General features: G+C 39.6%; 1 protein-coding gene across 3 annotated transcripts in view; it reads left to right on the forward strand.

The window, feature by feature from the left end:
- The window catches only part of cep104 (centrosomal protein 104), a 93,813-nt gene extending 90,450 nt beyond the window's left edge, over positions 1–3,363 (forward strand). For 2 of the 3 annotated variants that reach the window (XM_062054500.1, XM_062054499.1), the window contains one exon: positions 1–3,363. This exon is cut by the window's left edge and continues 2,023 nt beyond it. The gene's annotated coding sequence lies outside the window, so the exon portion shown is untranslated. The other variant, XM_062054498.1, reaches the window with a different exon arrangement.
- Positions 3,364–12,500: the final 9,137 nt, after the last annotated feature.

Genomic DNA, 12,500 nt, shown 5'->3' on the forward strand with positions numbered 1-12,500 from the left:
ATCTTAATCAGGAAAAATTACTAACGATGTTCCATAAAAAGATTCGAGTTAGCTAGTTATTCTCTTCTTTTTTTCGGTTAAATTTTGAATTTTAAAGAGTCGAAATTGAAAATAAACTGTTTCAAAATTTAATTGTCATTTTTTTCGTGTTTTCTCCTCTTTTAAACCGTTCAATTAAGTGTAAATATCATTAATTATTAATAATAACAGAGTTAAAGGTAAATTGAGCAAATTGGCTATTTCTGGCAATTTATTTAAGTGTGTATCAAACTGGTAGCCCTTCGCATTAATCAGTACCCAAGAAGTAGCTCTTGGTTTCAAAAAGGTTGGTGACCCCTGAATTAGAATGTACAAAAAGGAATTAATATGGTAACCATTTAACATAATTGTGATGTCATTTGATTATTGTTAAAAATGAGATTAATCATGACTAATCACAGGTTATTACCACATCACTCGCATAATTCAAATGAACTTAAAAAAGGAAATGTTATTCTCAGAATGCCACACATGAAGATTTTTAAACGTTTTACCTGAATGCTCAAAACCTGGTAACAGTTTCTCTATCATTTTGAAGTGAAATTTGCCGGCGAGCACAGCAGTCGGAGTCTCTAACTCATCTTACCCCCTGATCACTGACCATAGAACACAACAACCCACGCCGCCCTTCAGGCAACCAGGTGAAGGAGCATGTGCGGTCAAAATAAATTGCGTGATTAATCTGCAGATACTGTATACTGTACGTGATTAAAGCGATCATTTTTTGTGATTAATTGCATGAGTGTGCAGGGTATGAATAATGTTCTGAATGTCCTTTAAAAAAAAACTGCTGTGAAAAACAGTAATCTCTAGTAATGAACTACAAAACCCAAAACCAGTGAAGTTGGCACGTTGTGTAATTCGTAAAAAAAAAACAGAATACAATGATTTGCAAATCCTTTTCAACTTGTATTCAATTGAATAGACTGCAAAGGCAAGATACTTAATTTTCGAACTGAGAAACTTAATTTTATTTGCAAATAATCATTAACTTAGAATTTAATGGCAGCAACACATTGTAAAAAAGTTGGCACAGGGGCATGTTCACCACTGTGTTACATGGCCTTTCCTTTTAACAACACTCAGTAAACGTTTGGGAACTGAGGAAGACAATTTTTGAAGCTTCTCAGGTGGAATTCTTTCCCATTCTTGCTTGATGTACAGCTTAAGTTGTTCAACAGTCCGGGGGTCTCCCGTTGTGCTATTTTAGGCTTCATAATGCGCCACACATTTTCAATGGGAGACAGGTCTGGACTATGAAGCCACGCTGTTGTAACACGTGGCTTGGCATTGTCTTGCTGAAATAAGCAGGGGCGTCCATGGTAACGTTGCTTGGATGGCAACATATGTTGCTCGAAAACCTGTATGTACCTTTCAGCATTAATGGTGCCTTCACAGATGTGTAAGTTACCCATGTCTTGGGCACTAACACACCCCCATACCATCACAGATGCTGGCTTTTCAACTTTGCGTCTATAACAATGCGGATGGTTCTTTTCCTCTTTGGTCCGGAGGACACGACGTCCACAGTTTCCAAAAACAATTTGAAATGTGGACTCGTCAGACCACAGAACACTTTTCCACTTTGCATCAGTCCATCTTAGATGAGCTCGGGCCCAGCGAAGCCGGCGGCGTTTCTGGGTGTTGTTGATAAATGGCTTTCGCTTTGCATAGTAAAGTTTTAACTTGCACTTACAGATGTAGCGACAAACTGTAGTTACTGACAGTGGTTCCTGAGCCCATGTGGTGATATCCTTTTCACACCGATGTCGCTTTTTGATGCACTACCGCCTGATGGATCAAAGGTCCTTAATATCATTGCTTACGTGCAGTGATTTCTCCAGATTCTCTTAACCTTTTTGATGATATTACGGACCGTAGATGGTGAAATCCCTAAATTCCTTGCAATAGCTCGTTGAGAAATGTTGTTATTAAACTGTTGGACAATTTGCTCACGCATTTGTTGACAAAGTGGTGACCCTCGCCCCATCCTTGTTTGTGAATGACTGAGCATTTCATGGAATCTACTTTTACACCCAATCATGGCACCCACCTGTTCCCAATTAGCCTGTTCACCTGTGGGATGTTCCAAACAAGTGTTTGATGAGCATTCCTCAACTTTATCAGTCTTTTTTGCTACTCGTGCCAGCTTTTTTGAAACATGTCGCAGGCATCCAATTCCAAAAGAGCTAATATTTGCAGTTTGAACGTTAAGTATCTTGTCTTTGCAGTCTATTCAATTGAATATAAGTTGAAAAGGATTTGCAAATCATTGTATTCTGTTTTTATTTACCAAAGTGTGATAGGTCACACTTTATTTTTATAGCACACAGTGACAAGGTGCTTCACGCAGAGCATAAGCAGGAGAGGAGATAAGAAAAAGCTGTGGGACGTTTAACCGTCGCTTTCTTTGGATAATAAAAAGAGAACTAGACCAATGAAATGTGTAGAGTTGAAGGTACGCTCGCGTTGTTATCAAATGCATCTAACGAGTGTGTGACAGATGGCGATTAAGACAATCCATGTCGATCATGCGGTGTCCTAACGTACACCCAAATAACCACCTAATAAAATCATGGGGGTTATTTTGTTTGACGTGACAAGCCCCTCCTCCCCCCCGAGAGACACATGCTATTATACAGCTGTAGATATTTGCAGAGAGGTCAGCAAATGTTGACAAGAGTGACAAAGCTCGCTATTGTGTATGGATCTACGATGTCATTATTGTCTGTGTGTACATACAATGTATTCAGGACCAGTCTAAAGTGTACACCTGCTTGTTAAAGTGTGTGCACACTTTACATTTTTACTGGAAGTGTAATAATATAACTTGTGTAATATATAGTACAGTCGTACTTTTATTTTATTAAAAACAAGTAACCTGGCCAAATGAGCTGCTCTTTCATGAATACAATTATCATATGCTGAGGCGTGGAAAAACAAAGGCTTTTTTTGGTTTGGTTTTGTTTTTTCTTACAAAATATTAACCTCTGTGGTGGACGTTTGTTTTGTTTTTCAGAAATTTTTAACCGAAAACAACCCCCCCCCCCCCCCAAAAAAAAAATAGGCTTGTGCAAAATGTCAAATTTCAGTTCAATTAATTTTTATTTATATGGGAATTTGAATTGAATTAGCTCCACCCCACAAGAAGACAATTGGATATACAGGAAGTGGAATTAAATCCCTTGCCAAAGTATCTGGAAGAGGTTTGTCACGTTTAGCAAAGGTTTCGGCTCAAATACTCAAAATACTTTACAAACACTAAAATTGAACACAAATTCATAATTTTGAATACTTTGAAAAAGTATTCCATAACTTCAAAATTAAGTGCTGTTTTATAGGGCAGTGGTCCTCAACCTTTTTGTAACTGCGGACCGGTCAACGCGTGAAAATGTGTCCCACGGACTGGGGTGTGGGGGTTGGAGTGGGGTTGGGGGGGATATTTTATTTGATTTTTTAATTTAAAATTGTTTTATTTTTTTTTTGTCATAAAAAAATACAATCATGTATCCCTGCAGACTGTATTGATATATATTGATATATAATGTAGGAACCAGAATATTAATAACAGAAAGAAACAACCCTTTTGTGTGAATGAGTGTAAATGGGGGAGGGAGGTTTTTTGGGTTGCTGCACTAATTGTAAGTGTATCTTGTGTTTTTTATGTTGATTTCATTTTTTTATTTATTTTTTTTATTTGTATTTATTTGTATTTATTTTTTCTTGTGCGGCCCGCTACCAGTCGATCCACGGACCGGTACCCGGCCGCGGCCCAGGGGTTGGGGACCACTGTTATAGGGGATGCTTTTATTCTGAATTGCAGATGAAAAGTGCACTTACAATGTTATGTCTACGTGACGGTCACAGTAATAATATTATTTCTATGAAATATGTGAAACAGTCATGTAGGGTCAATTTACAGTAGCTGAGTGTTGCCTACATTTCTTTTATTTATTTCTTCCTCTCTTTTAATTGAGATAATATGAATGAGTCTGTTTGTGGTGACCCGTGTCTGTGTTTTGTTATTAATATTACTGGGGATGGCCGATATTATCGGCCGATAAATGCGTTAAAATGTCATGTCGGAAATTATCGGTATCGGTTTTTTTATTATCTGTATCGTTTTTTTTTTTGTTTTTTTTTATTAAATCAACATAAAAAACACAAGATACACTTACAATTAGTGCACCAACCCAAAAAACCTCCCTCCCCCCATTTCTTTCTGTTATTAATATTCTGGTTCCTACATTATATATCAATATATATCAATACATTCTGCAAGGGATACAGTCCGTAAGCACACATGATTGTGCGTGCTGCTGGTCCACTAATAGTACTAACCTTTAACAGTTAATTTTACTCATTTTCATTATTTACTAGTTTCTATGTAACTGTTTTTATATTGTTTTACTTTCTTTGTTATTCAAGAAAATGTTTTTAATTTAGTTATCTTATTTTTTTATTTTTTTTTAAAGTACCTTATCTTCACCATACATGGTTGTCCAAATTAGGCATAATAATGTGTTAATTCCACGACTGCATATATCGGTTGATATCGGTATCGGTTGATATTGGTATCGGTAATTAAAGAGTTGGACAATATCGGATATCGGCAAAAAGCCATTATCGGACATCCCTAAATATTACTGTTATCTGTACAGTACGCCAACCTGTCTGGTTGTGTATGTTCATAAATATGTGGTGTCCCAATTTTAAATAGAGAGGAAAAAAAGATTAGAATAATTCTGGAATACATCAACATTCTATAATTAAATTCTATAATTCTACATCCTTCAATTAAAATTGAAATTGCAATTTTATTTCCTGTTTGCAACCTCAGTACAAATACATAGAATTCAATTGGAATTCAAGAAATCTTCTCAGTTAGATTTGGACTTTTGCACCACCCTGGTGCTCTCGGGAGGATATGCCCAGTGGCGTACCCTGCAGCGAGTTCCTCTTTATACTGTGTCGGGCCATCAGGGCCAGTTTATAGAAAAACTGCACGATTTTTTAAAATTTTGCCCATCATTCACACTCCTTTTGTGAGACAAGCGCACTTAAACAAATTGAAAAACTTATTGGGGTGTTACCATTTAGTGGTCAATTGTACGGAATATGTACTGTACTGTGCAACCTACTCAGGGCCGGCCCGTGGCATAGGCCGTATAGGCAAATGCTAAGGGCGCCAGTGCCACAAATGTTGGAGAAAGAAAAAAAAAAAGTTGGTACTATTATTTCTAAATACAAAAAATAATCCCACGTTAATTAAAATGCAAAGTAAAGCCTATTTAATAGAAATATTATTTGTTACAACATTACGCCCCCCAACCCCCCGCACGGTGCGCCCCCTCCCTTCCCGTATCATGACTCTTACCACATCAAAAAATCAACACAAGATGTCAAAACGGCCAAAACTGTCAGGTGCCCAGGGAAGAAAAAAGAGAAAAGAAGAGGAGAAACGAGAAAAAGACAGAGGTAGCAGGTAGGTAACGTTAGCCTACATGAAATGATTTGTCTGTTACAGAATGTGATAGTAACCTGGCTTTTTAGCATTAAGCTAATGTTACATGATTCGGCAATTGCTAATCAATAAATAGCTAGTTCTGTTTTAACGTCGGGTTAATATTGTGGAGGGGGCTAAATTGTTATGGAAAATAATAATGTAACGTTAGGTAATTACAGTACTCCCTGGTGTACAGTAATTTGTAAGTCATTCTAGTTAATGCAATATTAAAAAGCACAAATAGAGAACTCTGTAGGATCCCCTTTTTTTGTAATATAGTTGTTAAAGTCATACTGGTTTGATCAATCAATCAATGTTTATTTATATAGCCCTAAATCACAAGTGTCTCAAAGGGCTGTACAAGCCACAACGACATCCTCGGTACAGAGCCCACATACGGGCAAGGAAAAACTCACCCCAGTGGGACGTCGGTGAATGACTATGAGAAACCTTGGAGAGGACCGCATATGTGGGTAACCCCCCCCCCTCTAGGGGAGACCGAAAGCAACGGATGTCGAGTGGGTCTGACATAACATTGTGAAAGTCCAGTCCACAGTGGATCCAACACATCAGCGGGAGTCCAGTCCACAGCGGGGCCAACAGGAAACCATCCCGAGCGGAGACGGGTCAGCAGCGCAGAGATGTCCCCAACCGATGCACAGGCTAGTGGTCCACCCGGGGTCCCGGCTCTGGACAGCCAGCACTTCATCCATGGCCACCGGACCTATGCAACTCCCCCTCGCAAGGGACAGGGGAGAAGAGGAGAGAAGAAAAGAAACGGCAGATCAACTGGTCTAAAAAAGGGGGGGTCTATTTAAAGGCTAGATTATACAAATGAGTTTTAAGATGGGACTTAAATGCTTCTACTGAGGTAGCATCTCTAACTGTTACCGGGAGGGCATTCCAGAGTACTGGAGCCCGAATAGAAAACGCTCTATAGCCCGCAGACTTTTTTTTGGCTCTGGGAATCACTAATAAGCCGGAGTTCTTTGAACGCAGATTTCTTGTCGGGACATATGGTACAATACAATCGGCGAGATAGGCTGGAGCTAAACCGTGTAATATTTTATACGTAAGTAGTAAAACCTTAAAGTCGCATCTTAAGTGCACAGGAAGCCAGTGCAACTGAGCCAGTATAGGCGTAATATGATCAAACTTTCTTGTTTTTGTCAAAAGCCTTGCAGCCGCATTTTGTACCAACTGTAATCTTTTAATGCTAGACATAGGGAGGCCCGAAAATAATACGTTACAGTAATCGAGACGAGACGTAACGAACGCATGAATAATGATCTCAGCGTCGCTAGTGGACAAGATGGAACGAATTTTAGCGATATTACGGAGATGAAAGAAGGCCGTTTTAGTAACACTCTTAATGTGTGACTCAAACGAGAGAGTTGGGTCGAAGATAATACCCAGATTCTTTACCGAGTCTCCTTGTTTAATTGTTTGGTTGTCAAATGTTAAGGTGGTATTATTAAATAGATGTTGGTGTCTAGCAGGACCGATAATCAGCATTTCCGTTTTCTTAGCGTTGAGTTGCAAAAAGTTAGCGGACATCCATTGTTTAATTTCATTAAGACACGCCTCCAGCTGACTACAGTCCGGCGTGTTGGTCAGCTTTAGGGGCATGTAGAGTTGAGTGTCATCAGCATAACAGTGAAAGCTAACACCGTACTTGCGTATGATGTCACCCAGCGGCAGCATGTAAATACTAAAGAGTGCAGGGCCAAGAACCGAACCCTGGGGAACTCCGCACGTTACCTTGACATAGTCCGAGGTCACATTGTTATGGGAGACGCACTGCATCCTGTCAGTAAGATAAGAGTTAAACCAAGACAAGGCTAAGTCTGACATACCAATACGTGTTTTGATACGCTCTAATAAAATATTATGATCGACGGTATCGAAAGCGGCGCTAAGATCAAGAAGCAGCAACATAGATGACGCATCAGAATCCATCGTTAGCAATAGATCATTAGTCATTTTTGCGAGGGCTGTCTCCGTAGAGTGATTTGCCCTGAAACCGGATTGAAAAGGTTCACAGAGATTGTTAGTCACTAAGTGTTCATTTAGCTGCTGTGCAACAGTTTTTTCGAGAATTTTGGAAATAAACGGAAGGTGGGAGACCGGTCGGTAGTTTACCATGAGGTCAGGATCGAGGTTAGGTCTTTTGAGCAGAGGATGAATAACCGCTTTTTTGAATGCTAGGGGAACAGTGCCGGAGGAAAGTGATAAGTTTATAATATTTAACACTGATGGACCTAATAATACAAACAGTTCCTTGATAAGTTTCCCAGGAAGTGGGTCAAGTAAACATGTTGTTTGTTTTATCCCACTTACACGCTGTAATAATTCCTCTAATGTTATTTCATCAAAAATAGAGAGACTATTTTGGAGGGCAGTGTCCGTCGTATATACAGTCGTATTTGTGTTAATAGAGCCCAGTTGTAGCTGGGATGCGTTGTCTTTAATCTCCTTTCTAATGAGTTCAATTTTCTTATTAAAGAAATTCATAAAATCATCTGCCGAGTGGGTGGAGCTACTGGGAGGAGTCCCTTGTTGGGTTAGCGATGCTACTGTACTAAACAGAAATTTAGGATCGTTTTTGTTGAGGCGGATGAGATTTGAGTAGTATTTAGTTTTAGCTAAGGTAAGCATGCGTTTATAAGTTATTAAACTATCACTCCATGCTTGATGGAAAACCTCAAGTTTAGTCGCGCGCCATTTGCGTTCCAGTTTTCTACATGATAATTTCTGAGCTCTAATTTCTTCTGTAAACCATGGGGTGCGCCTTTTAGGGGCCCTTTTTTGCTTTAGCGGTGCTATACTATCAATAATTTCGCGCAAGGCATCGTCAAAGTTGTTAGTGAGTTTATCAATAGAGCCGACATAATTTGGGAATGGTGCTATTACCGAAGGCAGTAGGTCAGCAAGAGTCATCGTTGTGGCAGCATTAATGTTGCGGCCGCTATAGCAGTTATTATTATTATTAGCTTGTTGACAAAGAGTCAAAACTTCAAATTTTATAAGGTAATGATCGGACATTACTTTAGTATATGGAAGTATCATAACTTTGGAGGTGGTGACACCCCTGACAAGCACTAGATCTATTGTATTACCGTTGCGATGCGTGGGTTCATGTATTATTTGTGTAAGACCACAGCTATCAATTATGGTTTGGAGCGCCACGCACTGAGGGTCCGATGGGGTATTCATATGGATATTAAAGTCCCCCATTATGATTATATTGTCGGCGTGCGTCACTAGATCAGCAACGAACTCTGAGAATTCACTGATAAAGTCCGAATAGGGCCCAGGGGGGCGGTAGATAACAGCCAGGTCGAGAGGTAGCGGTGTGACAGACCTCATAGTAAGCACCTCAAACGATTTATATTTATTATTTAGGTTAGGGGTAAGGTTGAAATTTTCATTGTATATTAGTGCGACACCCCCTCCCCTTTTAAGAGGGCGGGCAACATGCGCATTCGTATAGTTAGGAGGAGATGCCTCATTGAGCGCAAAAAATTCGTCCGGTTTGAGCCAGGTTTCGCTAAGACCAATGACGTTAAGATTGTTGTCTCTAATGACCTCATTAACCAATAACGCCTTGGGAGACAATGATCTTATGTTTAAAAAGCCCATATTATAGGTATTGGGCTGTTTTGACGAGTTTTTGTTAAGATTATCCGTAGTGGCAATATTAACAATGTTGCGTTTATTATGCGTAGTGCACTTTAAATAGTTTCGACCATATCTAGGAATTGATATGACGGGAATTTTCCGATTGTTTGTTTGGTGCTGCAATAGACTGGACATATCATAATTTGGTTTGATATCTTGTTTTGTGCAGTGCCTTATTTTAAAATCTTGCCTGGGGTGCCAGATTGGTTAGGGCCGGGCCTGAACCTACGAATAAAAGTCTCAATCAATCAATCAAACGTCTTTGCCTTTTCTTTGCGCGCTAGATAGTAACAAAAAAAGAGGCAGGAGGTAACCAACAATGCAGGTAATGGGGATTCATCTATTCTGCCTATAAAACCCTCAAAAAAAATATCCAAAAATTTCCAGCAGCATTTTATATACAGTACAGGCCAAAAGTTTGGACACACCTTCTCATTCACAACACTACTGATGGTCCCAACCCCATTGATAAAGAAAGAAATTCCACTAATCAACCCTGATAAGGCACACCTGTGAAGTGACAACCATTCCAGGTTCACCTTTTTTGTCACACCGTGGTGAGGGAAGTCCTGTTTTGGGGTTGTCTGGCACGCTTCCTGTTTTATTTTGAAAATTCTAATCCTCCTCTCGTTTCAGGCCACTTGCCCTTCCTCCTGTGTCACTGGTCTGATGTCTCTCCTGATTGCCTGATTGTGCCCACCTGTGTCACCCTCCCTCATGTGTATATAGTCCTCGTCTTCCCCTGTCTTGTTGCCAGACTATATCGTCTCGTCACGTACCGCCAGCATTCGTCCACAGTCTCGAAGCAAGTTGCTAAGTATTGCCTTATTTATTGATTTCTTTGTTTCCTCTGAGAGAGTGATTTTCGTTTGCTAAAGTTTTTGGTCAAGTTTTTTTTGTGTGTGTTATTTCATAGTGCCTTGCCTTCCTTTTTTCCTCCTCTTGGAGCGCTTTAGTTTGTAGTTAGGGTCCGCCTGTACCCTGTATAAAGGACTCCCACAGGAAGTCCTTTGTACATGGACAAAGGACACTATTGAAATTGTAAGGTTTTATTATTCTTTATTATTATTATTATTATTATTCCGCCGCCACAAAAAACGCTAATTTGACCCACTTAACATGCTTCAAAACTCACCAAATTTGACACACACATCAGGACCTGCGGAAATTTCCATAAAAAAACCAAACCCCAAAAATCAAAATTGCGCTCTAGCGCCCCCTAGGAAAAAACAAAAACTGCCTGTAACTCCCACTAGGAAGGTCGTAGAGACATGAAACAAAAACCTGTATGTAGGTCTCACTTAGACCTACAATTCATAACGACACATCCTCGGGCAAAAACCAACAGGAAGTTGGCAATATCCCATTTAAGACAAAAATGTACTAAAAACACAAATTTTTGCCTCTTTGAGCTGTAATTTGACCCCCTTTTAATCGGTAGGTTGGAGTTCAAATCCCAGCCGAGTCATACCAAAGACTATAAAAATGGGACCCGTAACCTCCCTGCTTGGCACTCAGCAACAAAGGGTTGGAGTTGGGGGTTAAATCACCAAAATGATTCCCGGGCGCGGCGCCGCTGCTGCCCACTGCTCCCCAAGGGGATGGGACAAATGCAGAGGACAAATTTCACCACATCTAGTGTGTGTGTGACAATCATTGGTACTTTAATCTTTCATCTTAATCTTAAAATACTTCAAAACTCACAACTTCTCACACACATCGGGACTGGTGGAAATTGCGATCTAAAAAAAAAAACGAACCCCAAAACTCAAAATTGCGCTCTAGCGCAATTTTTGAATAAAACAGAGAAAAAACTGCTCCTCAGAGGAAAACTTGTAACTTCCGATAGGAACGTCTTAGAGACATGAAACAAATACCTTTATGTAGGTCTCACCTAGACCTACATTTCATAGATTGACATCCTTCAGCAAAAATCAACAGGAAGTTTGCTATCACTCCTTCAAAACAAAATTTTTGTTAAAACCGTTCATCAAACATTATCTCCTCCGAGCGCGTTTGTCGTTTCGGCTTCAAACTGCTACAGGAGAGAGATTGAACCCTTCTGGTTAAAAGTTGACGACGGCGTTTTATTTAGTGCTACCGTTTTGATTTGACGTGCCTTCAAAGACCCGCAGCACTAAAGTTGCTCCGCTGCTGTTGTTTTAAGATGGCTGCTTAAAAGCAGAAAGCACCAGCGTGAGCACAGAATGCAGAGAAGGTAGGTAGGTACACTACACAAAAGGATCTAACTCCCAGTACGAATATCGTAGAGACACGAAACAAAAACCTCTATGTAGGTCCCACTCAGGACTACCACTGGACAAAAGTATTGGGACACCTAGGACTAGCACCTGCCAAAATGCGGACCCGAACAACGCTGCTTGCAGCTTTAATTATCTCAGCTCTTTATAGCTTACTTTCTGTTTATAGTTTCTTGTCTCCTCTGCATGATTAAGTTACCTTTTTGTAGCTAATCATAGATTGTTGGGTTTTTTTTGTTATTAGATTCGTGTGTTATTTTGCTGTTGACCTTTTCCTCCCTATGGAGTGATTTTCCGTTTATGGCCTTATGCCTGTATGTCTTTTGTTACTAATGTATCAGAGCTAGATTTTGTAGCCGCTTTGTTTTAATCACTCTGTTCAAAGAGATTTCAAAGAAACCTGTTGAAATAAAGCCTGTGTCAATTGTCCCCCTTCTGCACCCGAGTCCTCATTCTCGCCAAGGCATAACCTTTTTTTGTTAAGTACATAACTCCACGTGTTCATTCATAGTTTTGATGCCTTCAGTGACAATCTACAATATAAATAGTCATGAAAACCTATTGAATGAGAAGGTGTGTCCAAACTTTTGGCCTGTACTGTATGTACTGTAGAAACCGGCACATTCATGCTAACGTAATATTTACAGCAGGGGTCACCAACGCGGTGCCCGCGGGCACCAGGTAGCCCGTAAGGACCAGATGAGTAGCCCGCTGGCCTGTTCTAAAAATAGCTCAAATAGCAGCACTTACCAGTGAGCTGCCTCTATTTTTTAAATTGTATTTATTTACTAGCAAGCTGGTCTCGCTTTGCCCGACATTTTTGATTCTAAGAGAGACAAAACTCAAATAGAATTTGAAAATCCAAGAAAATATTTTAAAGACTTGGTCTTCACTTGTTTAAATAAATTCATTATTTTTTTTACTTTGCTTCTTATAACTTTCAGAAAGACAATTTTAGAGAAAAAATACAACCTTAAAAATGATTTTAGGATTTTTAAACACATATACCTTTT

Source organism: Entelurus aequoreus, linkage group LG07 (assembly GCF_033978785.1).
Source record: "Entelurus aequoreus isolate RoL-2023_Sb linkage group LG07, RoL_Eaeq_v1.1, whole genome shotgun sequence".
Classification (NCBI taxonomy): Eukaryota; Metazoa; Chordata; class Actinopteri; order Syngnathiformes; family Syngnathidae; genus Entelurus; species Entelurus aequoreus.